The sequence below is a fragment of the Rattus norvegicus genome, chromosome 9 (genome assembly GCF_036323735.1).
Source record: "Rattus norvegicus strain BN/NHsdMcwi chromosome 9, GRCr8, whole genome shotgun sequence".
NCBI lineage: Eukaryota > Metazoa > Chordata > Mammalia > Rodentia > Muridae > Rattus > Rattus norvegicus.
The window spans coordinates 83,063,236-83,076,625 of NC_086027.1; the positions used below are offsets into that span (position 1 = coordinate 83,063,236).

General features: G+C 51.5%; 1 protein-coding gene across 9 annotated transcripts in view; it reads right to left on the bottom strand.

The window, feature by feature from the left end:
- Positions 1 to 13,390, bottom strand: part of Tns1 (tensin 1) — a 210,940-nt gene that overhangs the window by 122,168 nt on the left and 75,382 nt on the right. Inside the window, exon 1 of one of the 9 annotated variants that reach the window (XM_039083349.2) lies at positions 1,161 to 1,360. The gene's annotated coding sequence lies outside the window, so the exon portion shown is untranslated. 9 annotated transcript variants of the gene reach the window in all.

The following is a 13,390-nucleotide window of genomic DNA, read 5'->3' on the forward strand; positions in this document are numbered from 1 at the left end:
TCTGAGCCACAATGGTCCCCACCCCACCTCCAGGCAGCCTCAGGAAAGGGAAAGAGCCTTCCCTCCCACCTACTACCCCACCTCTGCTAGGCCCCACAGAAGAGCTTCCAAGAGAGAAGCCCCCGTCCCCAAACACTGGAGCCCTACTTTCCAGCTGTCCTTCTATTCCTACCACAACTACCATCCTGACTTCATGATTCTGGAAACTTCGCCAACCTGTGCTCTCCTGTCCCCTAACCCTATCCCACGCCCCTGCTGAGAGCCCAGCCCAAGAGCCCAGCAGGCTTCTCTGCCTGACCCCCAGCACCACTTTCAGTTTCCTGAAGCAGAGAGGACAGCCTAAAAACAGCTGGGCTGACAACACTGGCCCTGGTCCTGAGGTTAGATCTGGGTGACTTCTCCAAGCTTCATAAGGGGTAGCAGACAACGGACCAGTGTAGGGGGACCCTGTGTGTTCATTAACCACCTGGATTAGACATTTCTGCCCAGAGGGGTGAGGAAGGAATGAGCCTACCGGCTGGGGGGAGGAGCAAGGGGCACACATGCCAGGCTGTGGCCACGGCAAGGGGGTATGGGGCCCATTCAGAAGGGAGAAAAGTGATGTTTGAGCTTTTTAACTTTAACCCCCTGCAGCCAGACCCTCCCCTGCAATGTCATACAGATCTTGGGGACAGAGAGAGAGCCCCAAAGTGAGAAAGATATCCCAAAGAAGTTCCAGCCACTACCAGGGAAGACTCATGCCTTCTCACAGTCTTCCACCTCCTGGATTCTGCAATGGGCAAGAAGCAAATAGAAGAGACCCTCTCCTCTACTTCCTTGCCTCTGGTGGTCAGCGGTTCCTCCCTGTTCCCTGTTGTATGAAGCCTTGCTAACACCAGCAACTTAGCAGAACACAAAACTCTTCCTGGAGCTGGCTCAGCGCTTGCAGCGGCAGCCGCGCCCCAGACATCTCTGGCAGACTTCGGGAACGTCTGACAGCAGCAGGGCTGACAAGTTGGCCCCCAAGGGGCTAGCTTAGTCTAGAAGTGTGGCAGGAGAGGAACTGACCTCACCTTCCCCAAGTTCAGGATCTGAGGCTCGCCAGACATCAGTGCATGCCGACCGCTGGGCTGTATCCCTGCACCCTTGCACATTCACATTCCCAGACCGCACCCGCTCACCTTTCCGAATGAGGAGCCACTGGGTGGCAGGCCAGGGCGGTGGGCAGTGGCAGGGTCAGCAGCTGGGCTGGCAGGAAGCTGGTGGGGAAGCGGTGAGTGAGCTGGCCCAAAAGGGCAGAGGTAGCCCAGTCAGGTCCCAAGGCCGCGGCTAGGAGCGAGTGAGCGCGCCCAGGGCGCTGCCGGCTCCCTCCCGGGCGGGCGGCCTGGGGCACCGCCTCCTTCCCGGAGTCAGCGCGTCGCCCCCCACCGCCGCCTCCTTTAACCCCTGCTACGCTCAGCTGCACAGACTGTGCTCCTCCAGGCCAGCACCACTGTGCACCTGGGCAGGCGAGCTGTCCAGCAGCTTCCTGGGGAACAGGCCAAAGGGCTTGGGGGACAAGGGTGGGAAGGGACATATAAGAATCGAGATGTTGAGGGGCCCAGAGGAAAGATACAACTGTGACACCGTTGCTACAAAGTTGCTGGGTGGTGGTGGTGGCCCTATAGAAGAGCAAGCTAACACACTTGGGTACCAGTTCCAACCGTCTCCCTTGTAAACTTTTTCTTTGGCTGTCAAATGTGATACTACCGGTAATCCCTGCTTCCCCCCAAACCCCTTCCGAGTGTGAGATAGGACATATGTGATCCTTAAGTCATTGGAGTGGAGTTCTGGTTCATAAAAAGCACACTTCCACACTTTAAAATGCATCCAAAAAAAAAGAAAGGAAGGAAGGAAGGAAGGAAGGAAGGAAGGAAGGGAAAGGAAAGGAAAGGAAAGAAAAAAGAAAAAAAGAAAAGAAAAAGAAAAAAGAAAAGAAAGAAAAGAAAAAGAAAATAGGATCATGGACATGTCATGCAATGATACCTTTACCCCAGGTACTGTTTTCACATCCCCTGTGGATACCAAAACTGTGGCTAATCAGGTTTCTTAAGCAAAAGAACAGTGCGTTTGCACAGAACTTATGCACAAGATCCTGCGTGATTGATTGACAGATAGGATCTCAGATAGCCGGCCTGGAGTAGCCGTGTAACTGAGTATGTTTGTTCTTCAAATCAGGCATGGGCCACAGTGCCTGGTTTTACGCGGTGCTGGGCATTGAACCCATGACCTCCTGCATGCTAGGCAAGCGCTGTTCTACCTGAGCCACATCCATGGCTGTTCCCACTGCTAACTGCTTTGAATCCCCTGTAGAATACCTGTAAAGCCTAGGACTGTGTAAACACTCTGTAACTAGCAGTGGGGCTGAGCTGGGAGAATGACAATAATATGAAGTCTGTACTTGTTCCGGACAGTCACAAGTTTCCTTCCAAATATTTTCAATCAGCAGCTATTGACTCTGTGGAGAAGAACCCACGAGTTTAGAGGGCTAAATATATCAAAATGTTTGATGAATCTCAAGAGCCCGCCCTACAATCAGTACAACTCTCTGTACCTTATGAAATGTGTCTATACTAAAAATAATGAAGGAAAAGGCACTTGAAAAGTTTGGATCACCACGCAACTGATAGAGGCAGACAGGAGTCGCCTGAACATATTCTGGTTAACCTTTATTTTAATCCCACTGTGTTGCCCTGACTAGAACTTGCTATAGAGACCAGGCTGGCCTTAAACTCAGAGTTCCTCCTGTCTCTGTCCTTGACCCTGACACTGACCCTATCCCAAGTGCTAGGGACAATTGACACAATTCCAGAATCACCTGGAAGAAATTCTCAGCAAGGGCCTATCTACTTTGGCCTGCAAGCAATTTGTAAACAAATCTGTGGGAGAGTGTCCTAAGTTCACTGACGTGGGAAGACCCAGGTTACTGTGAGTAACACCATTCCCTAGGCAGGAGCTCCAGGACTGCATACGAGTGGAGAGATCCATGGAGCCCAACACGCAAGCAAGAACACAGGCATTTGTTTCCCTCCGCTCTTGACTACGGATAGGACCTGGCCAGCTGTTTGAAGTTCCCGCCTCCATTCCTCCCCACCCACAATGCTCACATTGATCCCCACCCCCAATTCCCAGTGGTGACCTCCTCTTTCTCCCTTAAGTTGATTTTTGTTAGGCTATTTTTCCCAATAACAGAAATGAAACCAGGACAGAAGGGGAGAGTCATTTGCCACACACCCACTGCATGCCAGACACTTGAAGAACACTCCGCCTTCATCCACCCTGTTACCACACCTGAGGACAAGAGCCTTCGGGTGGTTAGGTGACCCCACCTGTCAGAGACCAAGCAGGGCAAGCGATGTCAGGAAGGAACTTGAACCTGCACTTGGTAACCCTGGTCCCAAGCCCTCCAAGGTGTGTGTGAAAGGTCCATGCCTTCCCCATGTAAGCCAGGCACCTCCAACCCTGAGCCTCGGCTTCCTCCTGTACATAAGTTTACAGCCAAAGGACTTGTTTTTATTCATTCAGCCAAATCCCACCCCACCTACCCCACCACCCACCCACCTACCCCACCCTGCTTCAGTTCACACCAAGAACAGAATGGAGGTGGTGTGGGTGGGGTAGTGGCAAAGGGAGGGACAAGGCTTCAGAGCACCTGATGTCAGAGCCACAAGGACCCAGTAACAGTAAACACTTTTGGGGACAGATAAGAAGGGATTGCCTGCCTCCTCAAGAACTTATATGGGAAAGCCAGAGAAAGGTGGCATCACCCTTCTCCCATACTCTCTCCTCTTTCCTCCAGAGAAGAAGCTCCCCACAACTGCCCAGATAGAGAGTTGAAGTCCCCACACCTCCAAACCTCACACTTCACAACCCACAACCTTGACTGCAGCTTCAATTCGCCAATGTATATATGCTGCCCAGGGATGACAAACCAAAACAATGATGAACTCTGAGGGGACACTGGCTAAGTCCCCTCATCAGCCCCATACCAAGTCTCCCACTCACTTCCTTCACTCTGGGTCAAAGGTGACCCTGGACCACCTCAGTCTGCCTAATTCCTGCCAGCACCCGCACCAGGGGACCCTCTGGAGTCTGAGTGCCTTGTCCAGTTAAGGAGCTAGACGAGCCCATGCTAATACCAGCTCTCCTCTCCCCTATTCTAAATAACATACCAGAAACATGGAAGCCACTCATACTCTTGCTTTCAGGTTCGAAGAGCTCCTGTATCCTTCTCTATACCCACATGACAGTCTCCCAGCTGACGCCAGTCCTGGCTCCCAGCTCTCCTTCAGACAGTTCCAGGAGCTCTGAGTCCCAGCTCACTTGCTTTCTCCATCTCTCATGCTCCCACCCTCATCTTTCACAGTAACTTCCATACCTTTCTCAGCCATTTCCTTTTCCCTATCAGCATTCAAACACCACTGGGCTTCCCACCTTTTCCTCCATCAACAACATGGCTGGGGTGGGAACTCCATGACATGAGCCATGCCAAATTTAGCGACTCTAGGGTACCCTTCTTGTGATCTTCAGTGCAGTTTCTCCTGCAGGCTGTTTGTTTTTGAAGACATGCTCTCATAAGCGTAAGCTGGCTTCAAACTTGCTATGTAGCCAAGGATGGCTGCCAATATTTCTCATCCTTCTTTCTCTGTTTCTTGAATGTTGGAATTCCAGGTGAGCGCCCCCATGTGTGGTTTATGCAGTGCTGGTGACCAAACCTGAGCAAGCCTTCACACATGGTGGGTGAAGTGACCCAGAGCACTCACCCAACTGAGCAAAGTGCCTATCCCTTCGCTGTAGTTTCTGAGGTCACTCACTTAGGAATCCTGCCTCTGACTTCTGAACAGGATTGGGAACAGGAAGGTGATTAAGCCCTGACCTTCATGGGGTTGCTCTCTCTCTGTCTGTCCTCTGGCCCTATCTAGTTGTAGAAATTATTTTCAAACCTTTATTAGGAAAAGGGTTCCCCGGGGTGATGGAAGGAAGGAGGAAGATGACAGACCAAAGGCCTTCAGGGAGCAGCTGGATCGGCCGTGAATGCACGTAAGAGGCAGCCACAGGTCTGGAGAGTGGAGAAGGTAATTGGCAGCACACGTGGAACCTCTGAGGCCACTGTGAGCAACTGCTCCTGTGTGACTAGAGGGAATGCAAGCTGCTTAGGAGAAGCCGGTGGCTGGGTCACACACTTTAACAAGGTTGGTTAATAAATGGGTAAGGGGGATGCTTGAAACAGACCTAAGTGATGGGTAAGGGGGATGCTTGAAACAGACCTAAGTGATGGGTAAGGGGGATGCTTGAAACAGACCTAAATGATGGGTAAGGGGGATGCTTGAAACAGACCTAAGTGATAGGTAAGGGGGATGCTTGAAACAGACCTAAATGATGGGTAAGGGGGATGCTTGAAACAGACCTAAATGATGGGTAAGGGGGATGCTTGAAACAGACCTAAGTGATGGGTAAGAGGGATGCTTGAAACAGACCTAAGTGATGGGTAAGGGGGATGCTTGAAACAGACCTAAGTGTTGCACAGCACTCCAACAAGATAACTGGGCCAACAGTTATCTCTGAAGCTGTATGATCGCAGAGAAAACAAGTCTGTGAGGATACAGGAAGCATCACATTGATACCCAGAGGCCCTCTGACACCTCCTGCCCTCCCCGAGGCCTGCATGCGTCTGGGTAGAACCTCGAACTCAAGAGTCCCTAGAAACCATAGCAGAGGAGCCAGAGGACTTGTGAGGAAAAGCTGGCTTTAGTCCTAATTTCCAGGACCCATCCCACAGTAAAGGCACTTTCTAGAAAACTCTACTGCTTGCTCCCTTCTTTCCTTCCTCCCCATTGCCTCTCCAAACTGCCTAGGTCTTCCCTGCCTCCCCTCCTCCATGCCCCGGTTCCCAGGGTTTCCCAGCCCCCCTCAAGCCAGCCATGCCCTTTCCTCCCTCTCTCCCTCCCTCCCTCGTATCCCCAAGCCTGAATCGCACATCTGGTTCCAGTTGTGGTCAGTCCATTCAGGGGCAGGCCTGGAGGTTTCTCATAAAACTGAATAATAACCAGTGTTAGAGCCCTGTGGAGGTGGGGGGAGGGACAGCAAGAGGCTGAGTATGAGCGCAGGAGACAGGGTGACAGTGGCAGTAAGGAGACCAGCCCCCAGAAGGGAGCTCTGGCAGTGCCTGGCACCTAGCAAGACCCATGGGTTGCTTGTTAGCTGAAAAGGGGCCATAGAAAGATAAGGCAAAGAAGCTGGGAGCTGAGAGCAGTACAAAGAGTAGGTCATGGAGAGCCAGAGGAGAAAAGGAACAGGGCAAGTGGAGCAACAGAAAAGCCATTGAGAGGGGCAGGGAGACATGAATGGTCCATGTCAGACCAGGTGCTGAAACAAGCATTTCCATTGGAAGAAGATGGGACAACAGGACAGAACAGGGCACCAAAGACCCAAGAAGCAAAGAAAGTGCAGGGACAGAAATAGGACAAAGACAGGTCACGACCTAGTGTGTTGGATGCAGTGTGGAGGCCTCACAGTCCCAGATCCACACGGTGGGTCATCCCAGAACCGTCTTCCTATGTCTCCTCATTAATCAGCATCTAGCGACTGCCTGCCCTCTCCCAACTCCACATACACACTGTGAATTTCTATGAATGCTCCAGGGAGATCTGGGAAGTAGCAAGGATCCTGTCTGGTCATGGACCTGAGCTCACGGCCCTTCTGTAGGATCAGCCACTGAGCATAGCCCTGTCACCACAGAGCACAACTGGCCTGTGACCACCCCCTACACACACACACACACACACACACACACACACACACACACACACACACACACACCCTCAGAGTCAGATCAAATACTCCAGAGGAAAGAGCACCCCCAAAATCTTCCCATGATGGGGAAGTCACCCATTCCAGCACCTGCACCCCACTCTTCCTCCATCTCCAACTCTGAGAGGACAGAGAGGGACATGCAGGTCTCAGGGGGAGGGCACACTTGGGTACAGCTCTTCTTCCCTTAAGGGACGGGGCAAGGGACTACTCTGGGCTCTGACTTAGGAAAAGCTCAGCTGGCTGCAAGCCAGACCCCAGGATCACCCTCTGCATCAGTCACTGTCTGTGCATTTGAGCTGTGCCCCTCCCTCTGCAGCTAAGAATAGCTCCGACTGTCCTCCCGGAGGCTGTCATCAGTGTCTCCCCTGAGAGATCTCTTGCCAGGGCTCCTTCAGAGGTAAGCCCTGAAGCCACATCTATACCACTGTCCCTAAAAGTCCCTTCCCTTCCAGAAGCTGAATTTTCACTTATGGGTTCCTTAGAGCCAGTACTCTGCTGTATTTGCATCTTATTTACATATATTTGCATCCCTGACAGGAACCACAGAATTATACTTGGAGTGTGGGGGGTGGGGTGCAGATGCTCCTTTGGTCCCTGGTAACAGACAGCATGGGCAGGAGATGCAGTGGGAAGCAGCCTGTCTACTGTTCTTCCCCAGGACACACAGGCTTTTAAGCCTGCCTCAGTTTTCCGCCAGGAAAAGAAGTTGGATCCATCAGAGATCCAGAGTGAGTGAAGACTTGGTGCCTCCCAGCCAGTCTCTCTGCTGGCTACCAAGGCCCCATGAATCTAAGCAGATATCAGTCCTTGGCAGAAGGCAGAGCATGTAAAACCCTCTGGTCTCCACGGTGAAACTCAGCTTTAAAGCCTGGAGGGCCCCAGGGGCCTCCCTATCTCTAGAGCGGGATTCCTGGTGCACATCCCCTCCCCCTCCTTCCCTCCCTTTCTAGCAGTCTCTTGCCTGAGTGTGGGTCCTTCAAGGAAGCCTAGGCGCCCCTCCCTCACACACCACACCACCCTAGCTCTGTAGTCTAAGAAACCCACATCACATCGGGGGAGGGCCCCAGTCCCAGGAAGGTGTTGGCGGAATCATGGTGACATTCTTGGAGATGGAGAGCCTGGTGGATTCCTAGCCAGCAAAGGGGTGCTGATTAATAGATCAATGTCAACTTCCTAACTTGCCAAAGGGCTCTGTCCTCTGCCCTGGCTTGTTCAACATACTTATCAGTAATGAGGCCTCAGCACAAGGGAGTGGGGAGAGAGCAGAAGGAAGACAGCAAACTGATTTTATACGTGTGTCGGAACTAGGAAGAGAACTTTTCTCTTGGGCTACCGTCCTCAACAATGGCCCAACATTAATAACAAACACTAATAACAATTCTTTCCAGGAAAATTCAACAATTTAAGGTAAAGAGAAGTTCAGCTTCATTAACAGTAGGACATGTCTATCCTCAAAAGATACCAGTACTTTTGGGTGCGTTCAGAGTTTAGATCCAAGGAGATGAAGGTTCCTTATTTCTCCACGTTAACCAGACACCAGCAGAAATGTCAGGTTCTCCTTGATGTCCTACACCAAAGCATCCACTGGATAGGAACACAAGGACTGCTCTTTTATTTTAGATGACAAAGATGGAGACGCATAATTAAATATATGAAGATGGCTCAGGAAAGTGAGACAGGTTTCCACCACCCATCACCTCCTGTCTCTGCACAATATCTATGAACCTCTGGGATCCTGGACCCAGTCCTGGTCTCCACTGACTGCCCAAAAGCCAGGAACAGCTACTATGAAGGGGACAGTCTTGTAACATGGCCAGGCCTGTGGGCAGTGGCCTCGGGAGTATGCTGGCCACACCACAAGCTGACCTTTAGCCAGGCTGGCTACTGGACAGAGGGAGGTGAGGTGGTCCAGATGGTGGCTAGACACTTGGCTGGCACATGCTGTCCCAAACAAGCCATTGCATTAACCAACTGGCCTCTCACCTTCAGGGCTTCCACTGCTCCCTTCTCAGTAGCCCTGTGGGAATCCGCCCCTGCTGGACACCTTCGTCCAAAGTCTGAGGTTACCCAATGGCACCAATAGCCCTTGGAGGTTCTCCTTCCTCTTCTCCCTCTTCCTCCTCCCTCTCTTCTTCCTCCTCCTCCTTCCTCTGCTCCCTCCCAGTTCTTCTCTGGTAGCTTACATAGCCTTCACCGTTCTCACCACCACGCTTTAACCACTCCCCCTCATCCTACTCTTCTGTCTCAACATGACTCTCACCCTTCCAGGGTCCAACTCAAGACCTTGTTCCAAGCCGGCTGTCCGAAGCTGCTGCAAGTTTTATAAGATCTCACTTTTAGGGCTAGGGAAGAGTTGGAGATTTCCCTCCTGAGGACTTTGTTTGGATCTACCCTACGCAAAACACATAACCACTTTCCTCCATCTTGAACTAAGCCCCCCTGACATGAGAGAGACTCAAAGAAGCCTGGCCATGGCCTAGCACTGGAGGGCAGAGCCCAGGCTGGGATAGTGCATGAACTTCCTCTAAAGCCTATCTACCTATTTAGGAGCTGTGTGACTCCAGGCAGGTTATTTGAGTGCTCTGAACACTGGGTCTGGGGTGAAACGATCTTTCCATTTCACAGATACCCTCACCCTGGGACCATGACTCCTCCATCTCTCTATCAATCTATCTATCCATCATTTGTCTGTCTATGTATCTATCATTTATCTGCGTCTGTCTCATCTATCTCTTTGATCCTGTTAATGAATGCTCAAATGTACCAAGTGTTTCTGACTTTATAGCTACTCATTCATTCTAAATGGCTCTACGGGCCCTGGGCATGATGGTAACCAGCTATCCAAAGGAGGCTGAGACAGGAGGACCATGAATCTGAAGCCAAGCTAGGCTACAGAATGAGATCTGGCAACATGATCAAAGTGACAGGGACCTCTGGGACTGACTGGCTGCATATCCTGTCCACTGCAGGACCCTCCTTGGCCCAGCAGAAGATCAAACAGCCTCTGCGCAGCCACAGCATTCAAGCCCATCCTCTCTGCCTACTGTGGCTCTCATGTGTACAAACCATGGGATTCTAGTGCCTCCTGAAGTCCTTGCTCTTTCCTACGCAACAAAATCCCAACAAAGCTTTATAAGAAACCACACATAAGCACACACATGCACGTTGTCTCCAAGGAGAGTTGCAGCACAGGCTGGGCATCCTCTCTCAGCTTTCTCAATTTCTGGATCTTCCCACACTCTACTGTCCTCTGGTTTGAACCTGCTCTAGTTGGCCCTTTTGCATTCATTCATTCATTCATTCATCCCAGGCTCTGAGAGTTACTCGTGGAAGGTCAAGCCACCAAGCAAAGCCAGAGAGAGCCATTGTCCTGAAAGCACATTGACCCTAAAGGCAGGAGACCCTGGAGAGACAGACACACAGAAACCAAACCACACACATAACACAAATGGTAGAAAGGGAAAAGTAGCCTGCGGTGGAGTGGTCCCTAAGATCTTGAAGCCCCTTTGACCTGTATGCTAGTATACAGTCGCCACAGACAGAAACTAGTATGAGCTCGCTCAGGCTTAATCTGACTCTCCTGACCTGACGTGGACACTGGTCTAAGCTCAGCATGCACAGCTGAGGGACTCACGGAGAGCTAAAGCCACTTGCCCAACGTCAGTAACCATGACCTCCAAGCAGACAAGGGAAGTAGAACTTGACTTCTCTAAGACTCTCCATTTGGCACCATGCAATCTCTAAAGGCATTGGAGGGAGCATTAAGATGTAGTTCCCATATTAAGTTTCACTACATATAGGCATGCTATGCACGTACATACACATGCATGCACACACGCTCACAGGAAGCAATGTTCACCCTAGCAATGCCCAAACTTTAGACTCTCATTTTTTTTTCTTCCGTATAGATGGGTTGATGTCACCTTCGGACATTTGACTTTTACTCTTGTGAACTTAAAGGAGGCTCGAGGGTGAACGGGATAGTGAGCACCTCCTCGCTGCAGGTGGAATACGGCTTAGAATGACTGCTTGGAATATGGTTACTCATGTCACCAGTAAGACCAAAATTAGGGCAATAGGATCCCCAAAGCCTAGAAGATGTTCATCAAGATCACCCCAAGGCTACCCAGTGAGAATTCAGGCCAACCCTACCCCTCTCAGAGGAAGTTGAAATTGAAGCCCAAAGAAGATGAGTAAGGAGTCCTAGTGGATCCCAGGAAGGAACTCTAGTCTAGAGTGTTCTCCTGGCCTCTGTACTCCACCAGTCTAAAGATGACGTTGGCTCCACCTGTAGTGGATACAGGAGCCTCAAAACCATGAGGGACAGTGCAGTTCATAGACTCCGGGTAGATAAAGGATGCTGGAGCCCCAAGATCAGCACATTCCTCCTTTCTGCAAGAGAACCAGAGTGCAGCAGGGCAGTAGAGGCAAATGGGCAGCAGCTGGAGCCCCTCCTCTGGGTGCTCCTCCCCAAGGATCCCGTGGGTGACTGCTTCTTGGAACATTGTGTTCAGGCTGTGAGTCTTGGCTGGAGTAGTCTCCCCTGGCATGACTCCAGCGCCTGTTTAATAATGTACAACCAACCAGCCATTAACTGCGCAGTTTCAAAAAGAAAAGTCAGTGGTTGTTTTTGTTGTTGGTTTTGTTTTTGGGGGGTGTTTTGTTTTGTTTCCTCCCCCACCCCCCGAATAGTTAGTGATGATTTGAAAAACATGTTTCCGGAGAAGAGCTGGCCTCCAGGGCCATTGTAGACCTCACCTGCCTCTGCTTCCCCCACACTGGCCCACTGTGCCTAGGCGCTAAAGTGCCTACTCCACCTCCGCAGGGCCGGTGACACCCTGGCCTGCTCCCTGGAGACAGAACGTGGGCAGTTCTGGCAGAGCTGAGCCAGGACAGAGGAGCTGGACTCTGAGGGGGGCCCAGTGCTTCCGAGGAATTTCAGAACTGTCTGGTCAGAGTTGGGAGCAGAAGGCGGGAGTTGGCAACCCTACCAGGTGAGAAGAGCCAGGTGACCAATTCTTGTTGCCAGGCCTGGGGGGGGAGCCCGGATACAGGGGCCTCCTCCCTTGGTCCTTTCCTGGGCACCAGCTCTGTTCTCTGTTTGAGTTGTAACCCACAGTGGATCTGGGGTTAGAGGATAGTTAGAGATAGAACCAAAGTTTTGGGGGAAGCAGCGTGCTACCCAAGAAGGTTCTAGGCTTGTTGCAACTTGGGAGAAAAATTCGCCAAGCTCTCTTTACTTCCCCAGGCTAGCAAGGTGCTGCCACCTTGTAACCTGAGCAGGGTGATGCAGCATGGTGCCCAGCATCTAGGAGTAGAGCCAGGTTCTTGCAGCTATTCTCCGGTCCCCTGAAGACCCTCAGCCACCATACTTCAGCCCTTCACCGGACCTTTGTTTCCTAGCTATAAGCAAGGGTCCCTTACCCTGCCTAGGAATCCCAGCCAGGAGGTGAAAGCCAAAAAGTAAAAGCCAGTGGCAATGGGGATGATGGCGTGGTGACAGAGAAGGTGGTGGTGACAGAGGTGGTGGTGATGATGGAGGTGGTGGTGGAGATGTAGGGGGTGATGGTGGTGGAGATGTAGGGGGTGGTGCTGATGGAGGAGGTTGTAGTGGTGATGACAGAGGTGATAGAGATGGAAATGGGGTGGTGATGGAGATGATGGAGATGGAGGAGGTGGAGATGGAGGTGGAGACGGTCATCACAGAGAGTGGTGACTGTGGTAACTATCATTCTGAAGTTTTGAGTGTGTTCCACATACTACATTTCCCAGACATTTCCTAGTCAGTCTAGCAAGTAGGAACTGTGACCATCACCACCACACAGATAAGGAAAGTGAGCATGGGCAGGTGAACCCACTCACCAAAGTTGTAAGTGGTGAGTGACGGAGACAGGCCTTAGAGCAGAGTGACATTAGGACTCTTGTTCTACTTGTGTTTTGTTTTGCTTTAACTGTCATGCAGCCTAGATTAGCCTTGAACTCACTTATCTGGCTGAGGATGATCTTGGACAGCTAATCCAGCCTCTCCTCACTAGGCCTCTGGGAGCCTCCAATTGGAGGATACTCAGCCACAGCCACACCCCTTACATCACACACACACACACACACACACACACACACACACACACCTGCACACGGAAGGGGGGTAAAACATGCTCACATACAAGTACATAATCATGCACAAAGGCCCCAAAAGAGCCACAGTGGCAGACATGCTCCCAAAGGCACATGTGCACACAAGCACATACACAAAAACCATACACACATGCAGACGCAACCTCACATTCCACCCCCTGCACACAAACATGCCTGAGAGTCTTATCCACGGTGGCTGGCCAGGCACAAGCACCCACAGGCTGTCTGGGCAGGCGGAGTTGGACAGGTGTCCAACATGCCCCCAGGGGGTTATTCCTAAGCGAGAAGGCTGCTGGCTAATAATACTACAGTGCATTCCTAGCCGAGATAAGCAGCCCCAAGCATCCCCGGCACGTCCCAGCCACGATGGCTCACCCCTGTGGATTCCACCCACCTGCAGTGCTGTCCTGGGGCAGCACAGAAG